This window comes from Zootoca vivipara, chromosome 14 (assembly GCF_963506605.1).
Source record: "Zootoca vivipara chromosome 14, rZooViv1.1, whole genome shotgun sequence".
Classification (NCBI taxonomy): domain Eukaryota; kingdom Metazoa; phylum Chordata; class Lepidosauria; order Squamata; family Lacertidae; genus Zootoca; species Zootoca vivipara.
This window is the reverse complement of record NC_083289.1, coordinates 13,212,664-13,230,729: the sequence shown is the minus strand read 5'-3', so window position 1 is coordinate 13,230,729 and position 18,066 is coordinate 13,212,664. Positions and strand designations below refer to the sequence as shown.

At 45.6% G+C, this 18,066-nt stretch overlaps 1 protein-coding gene across 3 annotated transcripts in view; it reads right to left on the bottom strand.

Moving 5' to 3' along the window:
- Window positions 1–18,066, bottom strand: part of SEMA6D (semaphorin 6D) — a 157,482-nt gene that overhangs the window by 75,290 nt on the left and 64,126 nt on the right. For 2 of the 3 annotated variants that reach the window (XM_035130615.2, XM_035130620.2), the window contains exon 1: window positions 4–368. The exons of the other annotated variant lie outside the window; for it this stretch is intronic. The gene's annotated coding sequence lies outside the window, so the exon portion shown is untranslated. Of the gene's footprint in view, window positions 1–3; window positions 369–18,066 lie in introns of those variants that run through there. 3 annotated transcript variants of the gene reach the window in all.

Sequence of the window (18,066 nt, the reverse complement as noted above, 5' to 3'; positions counted from 1 at the left end):
TACCTCATCCACGGGGTTGGTGGAGGGGAGATGGAGAAGGAAGCCGCCGCGGGAATACCAAGAGCGAAAGGTGGAGAAATAATGGTAGTAAAATAATAATAATAATATCTGCGATCAAAATATCAGAATCAAGTCAAGAGTCGAGATCCATCTCGGCGCTTCCCCGCGAGAGTCGCGTCTGGCCGTCCTCATCCTCGCAAACCTCCTCCTGCAAAAACTCGCGGCGGCAGCAGCGCCGGGACGCGCCGGCAGCAAAACAAACCCGAGCGAGGCAAATGGTGTAATACGATCCATCTCCAGTCACTCCGGCAAAAGGAGCCGAGAGGGGGGAGGCAGCTGCCGCTGCCGCCGCCACCGCCGCCGCTTCCCTCCCAACCATCAGGCGGCTGGAGAGCTCAGGGTCCCACCCCCAACAGGCTCGGATAAGGCGAGCAGATTTGGGCAGCTCGCCCTCACTGGCTGCAGCGAGGCCCCCATCTCTCCCTCCGCCCCTCGATCGCTCCCTCCTTCCCCGTCTCTTTCCCTCTGACCCTTCAGTGGCCTCCCCACCACCACCACCCCCGCTTCCAAGGAGCTGCTACAACTCCAAACACCTCCGTTACACTGGCAAAGCTCGCGCATGAAGGAGCCGTCTTTCTCTCGTTTCCCCCTCCCTCCCTCTCCTCTTCTTTCCTCTTTTATTATTCAAGCCTTATTTCAGACATCCTGAGGACAAACAATAGCTGCCAACAGGCTCTGAATGCACACAGTCCTCAGGAAAGTTAAGAAAGTTAAGACCCAATTCTTTTCCCCCTTCTCAAATCATTCGCTTTGTCTTTGTCCTCAATCTTCCCTGCAATCCGTTCCTTCCTTCTCTTTTTCTCTACGCAGCAACTCTCCAATAGCACCTACAATGCTGTTGCTAATAATACGTTGATTACCTGCCCTCTTCCTGAGGTTCCAGGACAGGTTGCAACAATTTAAACACAATGTTAAAAACACAATGTGAAATCAAAGAAACAAGGTGGCCCCTGAAAACAAACTAACTTCCTTCCTTCCTTCCTTCCTTCCTTCCTTCCTTCCTTCCTTCCTTCCTTCCTTCCTTCCTCTCTTTCTGTCTCTAGGCTTCTCCCCTCAACACTTTTTTTTCTCTTCCTTCACCAGCGAGCCCACAACTATTCTCCAATCACACAGCTTTATAAACATGTATAAGTTATCAGAAGTCAGACAGGTGGGGGAAAGAACTCCCATCAAATCACACACACACACACACACACACACACACACACACACACACACACACAAGGAACACGTTTCCTTTTTCTCAAAGATTGCTTGCTCAAAATTTCTCATTCCTACTTTAAATGACAGTCCTTCAGTACACTGCAATTTGGCAGGATAATGAGAGTCCATTTTCACAGACAAGGTAAAAAAAAAAGGTAAGGGAAAGGAGGGGCGTGGGAGATCTGAAATGTCTTCAATAAAATGGGGGAGTAATATATAGGGTTGGCTTTTTTTAAGTACCATGGGTTTAATCTTGGAAATAAATGCCAAAAATTGGCGATGATTTATTAATTTTTCTGCTGAAACATGAATCATTGAAGGCATAGAACGGTAGGGAAAAAAATGCACCACTTGGAAAATGGGGGGGGGGTCTCTGAGCTTTATTATTTGAGCTTGGAGGGAAAGCAGAATTTCATTTCAAAAAACATATTGCAGCAAAAGCTGATTTTCTCTATCAAGTCCAAGGCTGAAAACCTGCTAAGTAAAATCACCGGGAGTTTGGCCACAGGAGCAGCAATATACCCCAAGGCTTCGATATATTACTCCCCATGGTTATTCACTAACTCTGCAAAGTTGTTAAAGCGCACTTGCAACTTTGCCTTAAAAAGCGCTTGGTTTCTCCTTTCACAGACCTGGTCAGTATCTCATATTTACTTGCAAGAAATATTTGTGGCACAATTCTCCCTGCGCAAAAAGCAGAAGCTGACAAAAACTCCTTTTATTTCGATGGGAGTTTTGCTTAGAGAGTTAACAACTGATGTGATTGTGGGGTAGAGGAAGAGAGAGAGGTTTAAAGGTTTGGCCCACAGTACATTCTCTTCAGTGACTGCCAACAAAGTTTCCCAGCCATGGGAATGGGCCATTTTTGGCAGGCAAACCTTTGGATATTTCACTCTGATGTTTTCGGGTGGTGACAGACTGAAGACTACATCACTGCGGCCTTCTGTACAGCTGACATTCAACAGACCCATTTTCTGACACCAGAAGCTTTTGCCTCTTTAGAAGCATAAGGGTATTCTTCACGTCTCTCCTTCCAAGGGAGCAAACCAAACGATGTGGGTGTCAAAATCTGCACGCTCAGTGTAGAAACTAGGGTGGTAACCGCATATGTCATCTAAGAATCAAACTGCAAACCAGAGACAGCCGGAAAGCCATGCCCACAAATACACCCCACTGGCTTTTCCTAAAGCAATGTCGCCTAGAAAACAATGAGGAAGAGATAATTTAGGGGCAATAGGATAGCCACCTTGAAATATTGGAAGTGCTGCCCCATAAATGATGGAACAAATCTGTTTCTTGTTGCTCCAGAGGGTAGGATCCAAACCAATACGTTCAAATGACAAGAAAAGTGGATTTGGACAAAACATTTGGAAGAGCTGACAGTATAAATGGTTTGACAGTGTGACAGAGCGTCTCAGAAGGTGGTGTGCTCTACATTTAAACTGGCACCGTGCCACTTTAAACAATCTCCCAAAGAACCCTGGGAAGTGTAGTTTATTAAGAGGGCTGAGTGTTGCTAGGAGACCCCTTGATCCCTTGTGGAGCTACATTTCCCAGAGTTTCCTGGGAAGATGGGTTCATTGTTAAAGCACTCAGAGAATTGTGGCTTTGAAGCTTCAAAGCAGCCGATGCAAGGGGACAGCAGCCCTTGCAGAGAGCTCTCAGCACTAAGCAGGATTGCTCTCCCCCATTGGCAGAGGGCGAGATCCTTCTCAGTGCTGGGCTTACAAGAGTGATCAGGCACGCTAACTCTCGGATGTGCCCAAACTCAGTACTAGAAAGGAAGTATGAAGAAGTCTCTTCCCTACTATTTTAAGCCTGATCTAGCTGTAATCTTAAAGATGGCAGTGGAGACTCCCAATCACTTCTCCCCCCTTCCCTGAAGCTACCAAATCCTCTTTTAAAACTATCTCAATCTAGGAAGCTGCCTTATACTGAGTCAGACCATTCGTTCCCCTTGCTCCTTATTGTCCAAATGGACTGACAAAGCAGGGTGTTGAACTTGGGACCTTCTGCATCTGCAGGCAAAGCAGATGCTAGACCACTGAACGATAACTAGCCATCACCACTTCTTCCTATATACATAAGAATGTAACATGTTGTCACGCTCTGCAGTTTGCATGGCTGCCAGAGACATCATGAGGAATGGCAGGCCAACTGTTTAATGTAGGGGACAAAGCTTTGTGCGGGGGTCACTATTATTATTTTTACATTTAGGTTTGAAAGCACTTATCACAGTTGTATTTCATAGAATTGTGGAGTTCACATAGTCCAGCCCTCTGCAGAGCAGGGATATGCAGCTATCCCATTCAGGGATCAAACCTGCAATGTTGGCATTATCAACGCCATGCTCTAAGCAACTGAGCTATCAATTTCATTTCCCTCTGATCTCACTGCTAACATTTCCCCCCTCTCTCTACACACACCTGACACATTTTTATTTATTTTATTGTTTAGTTTTCATTTACAGTGGTACCTTGGTTTACCCACTTAATACGTTCCGAAAGTCCGTTCTTAAACCAAAACCGTTCTTAAACCAAGGTGCGCTTTCCCTAATGAGGCCTCCCGCCGCCGGTGCCCTTCCACCGTTTGGATTCCGTTCTTAGACCAAGATGAAGTTCTCAAACCAAGACACTATTTCCGGTTTTGCAGAGTCTGTAAACAAAATCGTTCTTAAACTGGACTGTTCTTAAACCGAGGTACCACTGTATATGCATATATACCATTTAGCCGTACCACAATTTGGTAATAATTGGCTCGTGGTCACATGGAGGTGGGCCTTTTCACTGGTGGCACCAATGTTATGGAATGTGCTCCCTGGTGAGACAGGCGAGGGCCCCATCTGAATTGAATTCTCCTGACTTCTGAAGCTCTACCTGCTTATACAGACACCCCTGTGACTTCTCAGCCCGAGTCTCCTGTTTTAATTACTGTGTTATTCTAATGGGATTGTTTTATTGGATCTTTTAATTATGAATGTTTATATTTAAATGTTTTAATGGGATTGTTTCACTGTGTATTTTAACTGTGTACTTTAATTATGGATGCTTATACTTTAATGCTCCTGTAATTGGTTTTTCTACTTGTAAACCACTTAGAAGCCTTTTTTCTTTTTTTTGATAAATAAACAAACAACGCCATGTGTCTGATGAAGTCGACTCTGGCCCACTAAAGCTCATGCCATAATCGATATGGCAGTCTTTAAGACTCGGCAAAGACTCTTTGCTATTTTGGCTGCAATGGTAAGTGTCTCCAGAAGAAGACAATCTAGTTTGCATTTGAAGGCTTGAGCAAAAAGTTGTATTGTTTGCGTTGAGATGCCGTCAATATTCTTTATGTTCCCCCTTTGAGGGTGGAGCAGAGGGTAGGAGCAGGAGAGCAGACCTTTTCTGTGGTGGCTCCGCGCATATGGGAGGCAATCCTTAGGGAGGCACACATGACACATCACTTTCTAGTTTAAGATGATTTCGGCCCTGGAGGGTTGTAGATATTTGTGGCTTCTCTTAGTGGGATAGGCCTTATCTCTCTCTCTCTTTCCACACACACACACACACACACACACACACACACACACACACACACACAGTGGGTTGCTTTGATGAAGAAGTGACTAATAAATACAATTAATAATAGCAATAATTTTATATGCAACAAGCAACAGTGTAGTAAACCTATATTCTTAAAGGTTTTTGAAGCTTCATAATTTACCACTTGAAAACATTGAAAAAGGCTTCTCTCTCTCTCTCTCTCTCTCTCTCTCTCTCTCTCTCTCTCTCTCTCTCTCTCTCTCTCTCCTGTGTGTGTGTGAACGCACAAATTCTGCACAACAATTGCTTGTAAATCCATGTCTATTGACATGATAAACCATCAGCTACATGGGGAGGAAAGCTCCTTAAATCCTGCAGACATAATATGCCAGCATTGTGTCAATAGCAAGCAGATTAAAGAGCACATTGTGAAGCTATTTAGCCTTATCTTTGAATTATCCTGGAAGTTGTTCCTCATTGCAACTCTTAACCCGACCCCCACTCTGACAACTTTTAGGAAGGAATGTTTTAAGAAAATTAGAAGCAGAGGGCTATTGAATGCTTGTTTATCTTGGAAAAGCTTTTAAAAAATAGGCACACACTTCAACACATTTGGTGGGGAAGGGTGGGCCTGTCTCTTTTAATTATTTGACAGCTTGGACCGAGTAAGAGGGGAACTGGATGCTAGCTAAATAAATAACGAGAAGAGCCCTGCTGGATTGAGCTGCAGGCTCATCCTGTCCAGCACCCACTACAACCTAAAACAGGCATCCCGAAACAGCGGCCCTCCAGATGTTTTGGCCTACAACTCCCATGATCCCTAGCTAACAGGACCAGTGGTCAGGGATGATGGGAATTGTAGCCCAAAACACCTGGAGGGCCGAAGTTTGGGGATGCCTGACCTAGAAGCTGAGCACAAGAGCGCTCTCCCAACTTGCCCAGCCACACATCAGAGACACACATCCTCTGACATTGGAGGGAGAACATAGCCATTGTGCCTGGGAGCTGCTTATAGTGTCATCCTCCATGACTTTGTCTATACCTCTTTTACAGCCATCCAGGTTGGGGGCCAACACTACCTTTGATAGCAGCAAATCCCATCATTTTAAGTACCTGCAGTGTGAAAAAGAACTTTTCTTGCCTGCCCTGAATATTCCCAGGTTCACTTTCATTGGATGGCCCTGAATTCTAAAATGTAAGGAAGTGAAAAAACTATTTGTATCCACTTTCTTCTAGATAATTTAATATACCGTACCTATGTCATGCCCCCACCTCCCCCCAACTCAAAAGTACCAAATCACAGAATTGTGGTGATAGAAGGAATCCCTGTTTAGGGAAGTTTTTAATGTTTGATGTTTTATCGTGTTTTTAATATTCTGTTGGGAGCCACCCGGAGCGGCTGGGGAAACCCAGCCAGATGGGTAGGGGTATAAATACTGTAAAGATATTCTTATTGTTGTTATTGTTGTTGTTGAAAACAACAACTACAACTTCATCATCATCATCATCCCTAGGGTCATCTAGTCCAGGCATAGGCAAACTCCGGCCCTCCAGATGTTTGGGACTACAACTCCCATCATCCCTAGCTAACAGGACCAGTGGTCAGGGATGATGGGAATTGTAGCCCCAAACATCTGGAGGACGGGAAGTTTGCCTATGCCTGATCTAGTCCAATGCCCTGCAATTTCTTGCTTTAACCTTTTATCATAGGGTGGTTGTAATAGTCCCTTGATCATTTGGTTGCCCTTATCTGAACCTTTTCCACTTCTGCAATATTCCTTTCAAGGTGAGGTGGTGAGAACTCTACACAATATTGGAAGGGCAGTCTCACGTTATATCTGCATACAGTTGGTTTAAGTACGCCTCGGCTTGAGTATTTTCAGTTTAAGTACTCCGCGGACCTGTCTGGAATAGATTAATCCACTTTCCATTACTTTCAATGGGAAAGTTCGCTTCAGGTTAAGTACAGACTTCCGGAACCAATTACACTCACACCTCGGGTTAAGTACGCTTCAGGTTGAGTACTCCGCAGACCCATCTGGAACAGATTAATCCACTTTCCATTACTTTCAATGGGAAAATTCGCTTCAGGTTAAGTACGCTTCAGGTTAAGTACAGACTTCCAGAACCAATTCTGTTTGTAAACCGAGGTACCACTGTAATGGCATTATGCGATTGACATCTGTACTTTTGGTCCCTCCCTACTGATCCCTGACACAGAATGTGCCTTTCTTAAATCCACGACACACTGGATGCACATCTTCACCAAGCTGACCATTACAACCTTAAGGCCTTGTTGCTGGTCATTCCTGGCCAGTTCACATGCCATTAGTGTATATTTGAAATTAGGGGTGGATTTATTTGGCCCACTGCACATTATATTACATTTGTTTACATAGAACTGCATTCAACACACACAGGAATATTCCTATCCTGTGACCTCTCATGCCAGAATGTTCTGAGCATGCAGTGGAGACTTTTGGCCAGGGTTTTTTCCATGAGCTTATTAGGAGGTAACAAGTGCCACTGATATGATAGGAGCCTCCATTCTTTGGAGTCTGTGGCATCACTGACATGGTGATGGCTGTAATCCAGTTGAAATGCATCTCTGGGTTACTTGTGGGGCATAGGAATTCATTCATTTTCCCCCTCAAAATATAGCCCAGCCCACCACATGGTCTGAGGGATGGTGGACCGGCTCCCTGCTGAAAAAGGTTGCTGACCCCTGCTGTAATCCAACCACTGAGGCTGTTGTCAGGCACCCACTTCCCTGGGAGAAAGCCCCTGCTGAATTCTAACTTCTGCGTAGACATGTATAGGATTGGACCGTCAGAACTGCACATGTGCCCAGTATCCTTTTTTGGGAGGGAAGATGGATATGTGTTGTTTACTGGGGGTATGGCTTTGAGAGAGCAGCTGGATGATGCCTCTAGGAATGGGGACAGGGCTGGTCAATTAAGAGTAAATGGGTCTGCCAACCTCAGCCTTCCTGACTGCCTTCTTATCTACAAACAGTCAGGAGGCGGCTCTGCCTATCAATGGCTTTGGCTTCACAGTATCCTCTTCCCGGTGAGCAACAGCCACCACCGCTTCCAGGTTATGGGATCACTGCATATTACTTTTCCTCTTGAACCTTGTGCATGTACAGAGTTTGCAAGCAAAGGCTCAGGACCGCAAAATCTCACGGACTGCCTCTTTCCATATCAACCTACCTGGACCCTGAGATCATCTTCAGAAGCCCTTATTCGTGCGTCTCCTCCTCGAGAGGTCCAGAGGGTAGCAACACGAGAACGGGGCCTTCTCTGCAGTGGCTCCCCATCTGTGGAATGCCCTCCCCAGGAAAGTTACTTTCTAACCAGGTCTTTGGTTGATTTGACTGACATCCTATGCCCTTTTAAAATGTGGTTCTTTTTTTGGTGGGGGGTGTTATTGGGTTGTTGTTTTTGTTTTGATTGTATATGCTGTGGTTTTGTATTCTGATTTTGTTCTGTGAACTGCCCTAAGACCTCTGGTGTAGGGTGGTATATAAATTCAATAAATAAATAAATAAATAAATAAATAAATAAACAAAGTCTCTCCCCCCCCCCAGTGTCTCGCCAGCATTATGAGTATGGCAAGATGGTGACAAAATCCCCACAATACGATGATGTGGTTAGAAATTCTGGGCCTGCTGATTCATTAAGCAGCAGCATGTCCCTGTCTGTCAGCACTGACTCAGCATCTCAGAATGCTGACAGACATCTCCTAAGCCTCGGCTGTGAGTCATGTCCTGATCACTGGTGAGACAAAGTAGGCTGAGGCTGAGGATAGCAGCAGCTGCTGGAAAGGGTCCTTAGTGCAAGCATTCAACAGCTGCTGGTGGCTCTAGCTGTAGAATCAGAGAATCACAGATTTGTGGAGTTGGAAGGGACCCCAAGGGTCACCTAGTAGGACTCCTTACAATGCAGGCATCTCAACTGAAGCATCCCTGACAGATGGCCACCCAACCTCTGCTTAAAAACCTCCAAGGAAGGAGGGTCCACCACCTCTTGTGGGATTCTGTTCCGCTGTCAAACAGCTCCCACTGTCAGAAAGTTCTTCCTGTTTGTTTAGTCAGAATCTCCTTTCTTGTAACTTGAATCCATTGGCTCAGGTCTTCGAGGTACGCACATCCTTGCACTTATGTTTCTCAACTGAAAGTTATCTTTTGTAATGGAGAGCTGCTCTACCTCCATGTTTCTCTAGGTGGCCCTCTTCTTATTGGCGGCCCCCACGCCGGATGGCATCCAGGTGGTGACCAGTCAACAGCAATGGGGTCCCATTGATAGATAGCCCTAGTCCCCCTTCCGCCCATTTTAAGGTCTTAGTGGTCTAAATTATCAGAATGAGCAGTTGGGAATAATGTTCTTTGTATAATATTCTGTGCTGATAAAATTATATTGACCCATTTAGAATGGTCTTCAATGGTAGTCCTACTCAGATTTGACCCACTGAAGTCAACGAGCATTGCTAGTTTTGCTTCATTAATTTCAGCAGGTATACTATGAGTAGGACTTAATTGGATACAAACCTTAGATCAGGAATGGGCAACATGATTGGCAACAGTTTTTTTGGACCGGGTTCTACTCTAGCCCTTCCTGGAGATGCAGGGTGGATGGGGGTGGACCTGGAACTCACCGAGTTATGGCCAATTCCCACCAACTTCATCTAGCCCAGTCAATGGTCAGGGATATTAGGAATTTTAATTCAGCAATATCTAGATGGCCACAGGTTCCCCAACCCTGAACTGGATATAATCAAGGATGGATACAAAGCACCACACACAGTATGGATCTTCTGAGCAATTGAGGTGATAGCAGCCCTTGGCTCATCATCATTCACCAAGATACGAGAGCAGCCTTAACATCACCGAGCCGTGTATTTCACTGCACACTTGTAATCCTTCAGCACAAGGATAAAATAACCGCATCTACATACTGCAAAGAAACAGGGCAGGTTTTATAGATCCACTGATACCATTTGATACCTGATGTCCATTTTGTATAAGAGCAATACTGCCCATCTTGGTTACTCTGCAAAATCACTCCTGGTTTTCAACATTTTCACATGTCACTATCATTCTGCTCAGCGCTGTTCATACGTACAAGGTTTGCGTGGCATAGGATCATAAAAATAAAATAAAACCCAGGCCATATTGCTTTCCCATTTAATCCAGACTTGCCGTTTCTGCAGAAAATCCAATAAACAAATAAATAAAAGCCCTTCAGAAATGGTAAGCCCGGATTAAACAGGAGGCAAACGATGGAATGGCATTTTGGCATTTCGATGAGGATACAGTGGTACCTCGGGTTACAAATACCTCGGGTTACAAACACTTCAGGTTACAGACTCCGCTAACCCGGAAGAAGTACCTCGGGTTTAGAATTTTACCTCAGGATGAGAACAGAAATTGCACGGTGGTGGTGCGGCGGAAGCAGGAGGCCACATTAGCTAAAGTGGTCCCTCAGGTTAAGAATGGTTTCAGGTTAAGAACGGACCTCCGGAACGAATTAAGTTCATAACCAGAGGAACCACTGTGCTGTAGTGTGGATGCTGCAAAACTTCTATTCGTGAGCAGCCCTGAGTTCAGAATAAACAGCCACGTGGAACTGCCCTTTTACATAGCTGCCAATTGGTTGCCCTTATGGAAAGAAAAGTGGCCCTGTTTCTCCCTTATTTTTCCTCCCACAAAGCACTGCTTCTGTTCCAGTGCATTTTGGTGCAGTTGAAAATCTTTTCACGCTGTTTTCTCCCCAAGTATACACAATTCAAATGTAAATTGGTATGTAACTAATTACCGTGTAGCTTTAATACTTGTTTATCACAGTAACGGCTTTAGAGTCACACTTGCAAAACGGCGCACGAAGAGTCTTGCCATGAACTATGGTAATTATAACAATGAAATAGGATGTAATTATTAAGGCTGCATATAATTAGGGCCAAAAATTAGCATTCAAACTGGTATTTAGAGACTAATTTGCAATCCACAAGCGGAGTTACTGGTAAATATCAATCCTTAACTGATAATATTAGTTTAGTGTGGACTGCTAACCTTCAATCAGGATAATCATAGAGAGCTTGGTTTCCTTGGCCCCTGGTGGGTCTGATGTGGTGAAGCAATGCTGAGAGGTGGAACGGAGAGTTAGTGTGCATGGAGCAGGAGAATTGTTATTGGGAAATGTCCCTTTATCTTCGTTGATTTATTAAATAAACCGGTTCTACTCTCTTCTACTTAAGAAAGTGGAATCCTAACAAAGAGAAGCTCAGACAAGACTAGGGGTCCTCAAACCTTTTCAGCAGGGGGCTGGTCCACTGTCACTCAGACCTTCTGGGGGGCCAGACTATATTGGGGAGGGGGGAGTGGACAATGAGCGGCGCGTGAAAGGTCTTCGGAGAGGGGCTGCTTTAAATGGCTCAGCCAACCGCGGCTCCTGTGTCTTGCGAGGGGCAGTGGCTGGCAGTGGCGGTGGAGGGACAATAAGCGGTGCACGAAAGGGCTCCGGAGGGGCTGGCACCAACAAAGCCCAGCCCCCTTCCTCATCTAGGCAGGGCGGGGAGAAGCCAGGAGGAGGGAGGGAGGCGCCACCGCTGCTGCTGTGTGGGGAGAGGGAGGGAGAGAGGAAGAACGTGCTTGCTGGTGATTCACATGCTGGCGATCCACACGGTGATTCCCGGACCACCCACGGGCTGAATTTAGAAGGCAATTGGGCCTGATCCAGCCCGCAGGCCTTAGTTTGCCAACCCATGGACAAGACCCCACCAAGGGATCTTGTGTTAAACAGGTAATCTAGACCAGGGTTTCCCAAACTTGGGTCTCCAGCTGTTTTTGGACTACAGTTCCCATCATCCCTGACCACTGGTCCTGCTAGCTAGGGATGATGGGAGTTGTAGTCTAAAACCAGCTGGAGACCCAAGTTTGGGAAACTCTGATCTGCACTATTGTGTGAAAAACACAACACATTGTCAACTGTCCCAATTTTCCCAGGACGTGCCAGATTTACAGAAGCTTCTGATTGGATCCTGGAATGTCCCACTTCCCCGTTCCAGCACTGCTGCCACTGAGCTCGGAAAGGAGGATGAGCCGGCGCTTGCAGCTGGCACTGGCACTTGCAGTGGTGCCGCACTCTCTGGCACCAGAAGATGTGTCCCTTTTGGTGCCACACTCTCACACGAGTCAGCTGGCTCACAGGCGCACGACACCGAAATACCTGCATCCTAATTTTTGCCAGTGGAATGTTGGAGAGCATGGGATGGGTCCTGGAGTATGATCTGATGGCACATGAGGCTGGTGGCTGAAGCTGAGCAGGTCTAAGTTTGGTCAATGCCTAGATGGGGGGCTACCTGGGAAATACATGCATGCTGCCTTGGACTCCATGATAGAAGAAAGATGGGATAGAGGTGTAAGAACATAATAATAAGAAACCTATACTGTGGAACTTGTTTTCTCCAGGATCACATCCACACCTTACATTTTCGGCACTGTTGTACCACCTTAACAAGTCATGGAGGATTCTGGGAAATGTAGTTTGTTGAAGGTGCTGACCTCATAGAGCTGCAATTAGCAGCACCCATAACAGACTACAGTTCCCAGGATTCTCCATGAGTTGAGGTGGCATAACAGTGTTTTGGTGCTATGGCATGGATGTGACCTAGTTGTCATTCTTTGCTTTGAAAACCTTTCCCCTCTGCTTTTCGCCGCCCTTCCTTTGCCCATTTTGCTTTTCGAGCTTGCAATCCTGAGACCAGGGCTTCACGGGCTCATTAACTGATGTGAGCTGTTTTGTGCGACAACACTTATCTGAAAAGCTTGTTTTTTAAAAAATCTTTTAATCTGCTGTTAAGATTGGTTAATGCTGCTGACTGCCACTGTGAGATGTGGAGGGTGGGGTGTCCTGTTTTCTTTTTTTAAATTTTAAGTTACTGCATTGTAATTTGTCATCTTCTGATTGTCTCACTTATAATTGTGAGCCACCCTGGCATCGTAATTGAACTGATGGGGACGGGATATGACACTGTAACAAACCAACCAACCGTCAGACCCATGCAATTATTTGTTTGGCTTTCTCTTCAGGGAAGCAGGAGCTTTGATATTCCTATGCAAGAGGACTTTGGGTGTGGTGGGATGTCATGGTGGGAGGGACTCTCGGGCTGTGGACATGGGTTCCCCCAATGCATTCTGGGAACTGCAGTTGACCCTGTAATTCCCAGCACCCTTAAAAAGGTACAAGAGCTACCGGTAATATATACCTTGGGGGAAAATTATGAGTTTTAGATGGCAAGACCAAAGTCCGTTTTGGGGGCCTAATCCGGCCTGCCGGTTGATGTAATCCAGCCCCTGTGGCAGTTTATTTCCTGGGGTAAAATACTGAAAATCCTCAACAACTTCAATCCTAAAAAAAGGTTAACAACTTTGGTCGGCCCTTCGCTTCATCAAATCTGGCCCTCTTTGAAAAAAGTTTGGACACCACTGAATGGTGTATATGCAGACTAAAATACCATATTGGCCTGAATATAAGCCTCACCTTTTCCCTCACCTTTTCCCCAGATTCTGACCGGGAAAAGTTAAAGTGCGGCTTATATTTGCAACCTTACGGTATGCAGCCAGGAGCGCAGGGCAAACAGCGCCAGGAGCATGGGAAAGCGGCGCCTGCCCCGAGCGTAGTCCCCTGCCCTCTCCTCCAAGGCCGGTAAATTATTTTTGCTTCGGGGGGCAGCTGCCCCCCTGCCCCTTGCTGGGTACGCCCATGCTGGGAAGGGAGAGAGTGAGGAAGGGGAAAGGCTGCCGACAACGCAGTGCAGCCTCCCCTCGGCCCAGTATGCAGCCAGGAGAAGTGAGGAATGGAGTGGCATATATTCGAATATTCTTTCCCCCTCCCCCCTTCAATTTTAAAGGTGTGGCTTATATTTGGGTGCAGCTTATATTCGGGCCAATACGGTAAGATCAAATGCAGGAGTTGAAACCATGTCCCAATGGCGCAGCTGCCCACCTTCTCTACTAACGTCACAGCCATTATCCTGTTTATTGCCAATTATGTCAAATTCCCCATGGAAGCAATAAGCCTGATCTTTAATCTGCCATAAGGGACTTGATCCAAGCTTCCTGTTCATTGTTCCTAATCCCTGCCACCTGGGAGAATGGGAAAGTGAGGCAGGGGGCTGTATCTGTTGCTGAATTGTGGGCAGGCCATTACAACCAAGGTAGCCATCCGAGTCCCGTATTCACAAAAGCATGTAATCCCCACACCAGACACCCCACTTCGTACTTGAAGACATCCCTGAAAGTAGGCACAGGACTAAGGATCATCAGAGTAAATAGCCGGTATCTCATGTAAACACTCTGCTAAATCCAGTAATACAATCTCTTTAGTGTTGTTGTTTTTGTCAGTGGAGAATAATACTTGAAAGAATGCTATGGGGAGGGAAGCTCATGGGCCCTTTCTGGCATCTGGCTGTGCATCTCATTCATGACCTCTTTTGTTTCTCTCCATATTGGCCCATCTACATTCAGACTTTATGCTACTCCAGCCTCCCCCGACCTGGTAAGCTCCAGATGTTGCTAGTTGGACTCCCAACTCCTACCAGCCCTAGCTAGCATAGCCAATGGTCACGCTTTATGGAAAGGGTGGTCCAAAACATCTGGAGTGTACCAGGTTGAAGAAGGCTTCTCTACTCCATCTTTCCCGAGGGTCAAACAGCTACTCAAGCGAGCTCTACAGGGATCAATCTGAATGGTTTGCTGCAAGGTGGAGGTCCAAACTTAGGGAGAGTGGAAAACTGAATCCAGTAGAAATTCTGACTATTAACTGGTATAAAATATATGAAATTCAACTCCTGGGGCTAGAACTTCTGCTAGACTGATGTAAGTAGGATTAGCAGAGGAAGGAATGTAAAGGGCACATTTGTTAGCACTTGGTACCCGCTTAGCATGCATGCAATGACTCAGAATGGGGCAATGAAGCCTATGGGTGCTCTAAAAGCATCCTGGTATCCTCTTCTGCTAAAGCTGTTGTGGTCAAAGTGGCCTGTGGTATCTGCCCACAACAGCTCCCCAAACTGCTGAATACCCTCCTCTCTCTTTTACTGTGTAGTGGTCCTTGTATTGTTATAATTTGTGTGTGCATTGTGTTCTGTAGCTTGACCTGTATTTTGGAAAAAGAGAAAAACGTCTATTTTAAAATGTATTTATTTACAGTATTACCGGTAAAAATGGGTAGTCTAATCTGAAAGAAGAGCATTAATGCCGTATTTGAAAACAATTAAAACATCTACTCTCACAGCTAATAAAATCAGGGACAGGTATTTCAACCATTAGAGGTAGCCAAGATGAATCCTACTCAGAATATGCCCCAGTGAATGCAAGAGGGCTCACTTCAAAGTAGACATATAAAAGATTCTACTGATTAAACACTTTTGGTATTATCTGGGTTTATTTACCAAGGCATATGGCATGCATAGGTGGAGGGGAGCAAGCTAGATGTTCCTGCCAGCAGGAAATCCACGGGCTCACATCGCCAGATTGCCAGAGATGCAGCCCAAGCAGCCCGGCAGCTACCTGCCAGAGCTCAATGCTCCCTCCCTTATCTCTGTCTCAGTTTCAAAATGATTTCACACATTGCATCATCCTTAGCTGAGCAGGGAGCGGGTGGGGAGGTGTCTCCAGCTATTTCAATTTCTGGGGCATTTACTTGCAATTTCTCTGACAACAGAAGAGGTAGGCATGCCTGGTCATTGACTACCAAGGAGCTTTCTAGCGCAATCCTGTACAGGTGTGCTCAGAGGTAAGGCTGAAATCGAAACAACCTTCCTGCTTTGGTGCAGTTGGGTTTGGATTGAGCAGAGGTGTATCTCCACCCAGCCTCAGCCCACAGAGCGAGGCAAGCATCACTCTACCAGCGGACAACTCCCTGTTCCACCCACTGAATGTGCGAGGAGGTGGAATACGAGTGCCAGGATCCCTGCTGCTGGCAACCCACCAAAAGCTTCAAAGCTGGGCATTGCAGGAATGGGAAGGGGCTGAAGCAGCCTGGAATCCATTGACCCCACTGCCGGCAGAACTCTCACTTATAGGGATGGACAGATCTGTCAGCTTCAATTCTCCAGGTTTTTCGTTCTTCCAATCACAGATTCAGTTCTCCCCATTTCTGCAAGAAGCTGTGCTTTTTTATATATATATAAAGTCCTCATGAAAATTCATCAGCATTTTAGTGCAACCTTCTACTACAGTGGTACCTCTACTTACGAATTTAATGCGTTCCGAACACACATTTGTAAGTCGAATTTTTTTTAAGTCGAATCCCATAGGAATGCATTGGGAGAAAAAATTCGTAAGTCGAAGCAACCCTATCTAAAAATTCGTAAGTAGAAAAAATCCTATCTAAACCACATCCAAGATGGCGGACGGAGCATTTGTAAGTAGAAAAATTCGTAAGTAGAGTTATTTGTAAGTAGAGGTACCATTGTAAACATATTTTTTGGATTGTCTATGGTGCACATCTTTGCCAAATATTTTTTTCTACTATAATGCATTGTTGCTCAATATTGTCACTGACATACCGTATGCATTTTGATGCACACCCCACCCCCAATAAATGAATTTTGTACACCTTACTTGGCTAGAGAACTTAATTGCAGAATTCAGAGAACTGTGAATTTTCAAAGGATGGCTGTGTTTCACTTCGCATACTGTTGTGAAATGTGCAAAGCTGGTAGGTTTGCCTTTAAATGTGAACTGAATTGAATGGCTCTCCCATTCCTCATTACACCAGGCTTGGTCTGGACATAATCAACAGCTTCGAGGTGGATGGAAGGGTGATTACTTGACCCTGCTTTCTGCCCTAACTGGCCTGAGCAATGGGTTTGTGGATGTGGTGGTGACTACCCCACTCATTCACACCCTGCCTCTGTGTGCCTGAGGCCTGGAGCTCATTCTATCCACTGCCAGCCATCTCTTATCTGTACCCAGACTCCTTCACAGCAATCAGGCCGCAATCCTATAACTATACACATTGGGCGTTCGTCAGCATTTGAATTTGATTTTCTGTTCCTTGGCTAAGTACAGCAATGGACTGGATGCCATGCTATCAAAACACACATATCAACAGCAGAGATTTTCCAGAGTACACTCGATGCCAGTTTACTGCTGCCAAAGCAGAGTGACAGCACAAGTGCCACAGGTGTCGGCAGAAACCTACTGCCGTATCACTGAGATGGCAGATGCGTCACTTGCACTTTCTGCAAATCTAAAGATGGGAGAATGGCTGGGAAAACAAGAAACGGGGAGAGGTGTTGTTTTTCCAAATGATAGCCTGACAGTTTGAAGCACTAAAAAACACAACAACACAACAACACCTAAGAATTGACAACGCAGCAGAAGAAAACGATGAAGAAATTTTTTAACAATGTTGCAGGGCTACCCATCAGAGGAAGCTGTCTCATACTGAGTCAGACTGTTGATTGATCTAGCTCAGAATTGTCCTTATCAGGTAGGGAACCTGTGCCCCCCTTAAAGTTGCTGAACGACAGCTCCCATCAGCTTGGCCAAGGATCAGGCATTATGGGAGTTGCCATTTAGCAGCAACTGAAAAGCCATCAAAGTTTCCCCATCCTTGATCCACATTGGCCAGCAATGGCACTCCAGAGTTCCACACCAGAGACGATCCTAGCCCTTATTTGGAGATGTGGGACTTCCTGCACACAAAGAATGGAACTTCCTAGTGATGGTTGGAGACTGATAGAGCAGAAGGCAGGGAGCCAAACACTATATAGAGGCAGAGCTAATGACAGGCAGAACCATCTACAGTGGTGCCTCGCTAGACGAATTTAATTCGTTCCACGGGTCTTTTCTTATAATGAAAAAATTCATCTAGCAAATCCCATAGGAATGAATGCATTGAATTTTTTTTGAATTTTTTTTTGCCCATAGCAACACATTAATTGAATTTCAATGCATTCCTATGGGAAACTGTGATTCGCTAGACGAAAACGAATTCGTCTAGCGAGGCAACCTCCGCTAGAAAAAACCTTTCGTTAAGCAAAAATTTCGTTAAGCAGGGCATTTGTTAAGCGAGGCACCACTGTAGTTTTGTCTTTCTTGTCCTCCCTGATGACTTCTAAAGGGTCATGTTGAGATGGAGGAGGAGGAAGTAGATAGCCAGGCCACCCTCTGGACTGGTTAGAACAGGCATCCCCCAAACTGCGGCCCTCCAGATGTTTTGGCCTACAACTCCCATGATCCCTAGCTAACAGGACCAGTGGTCAG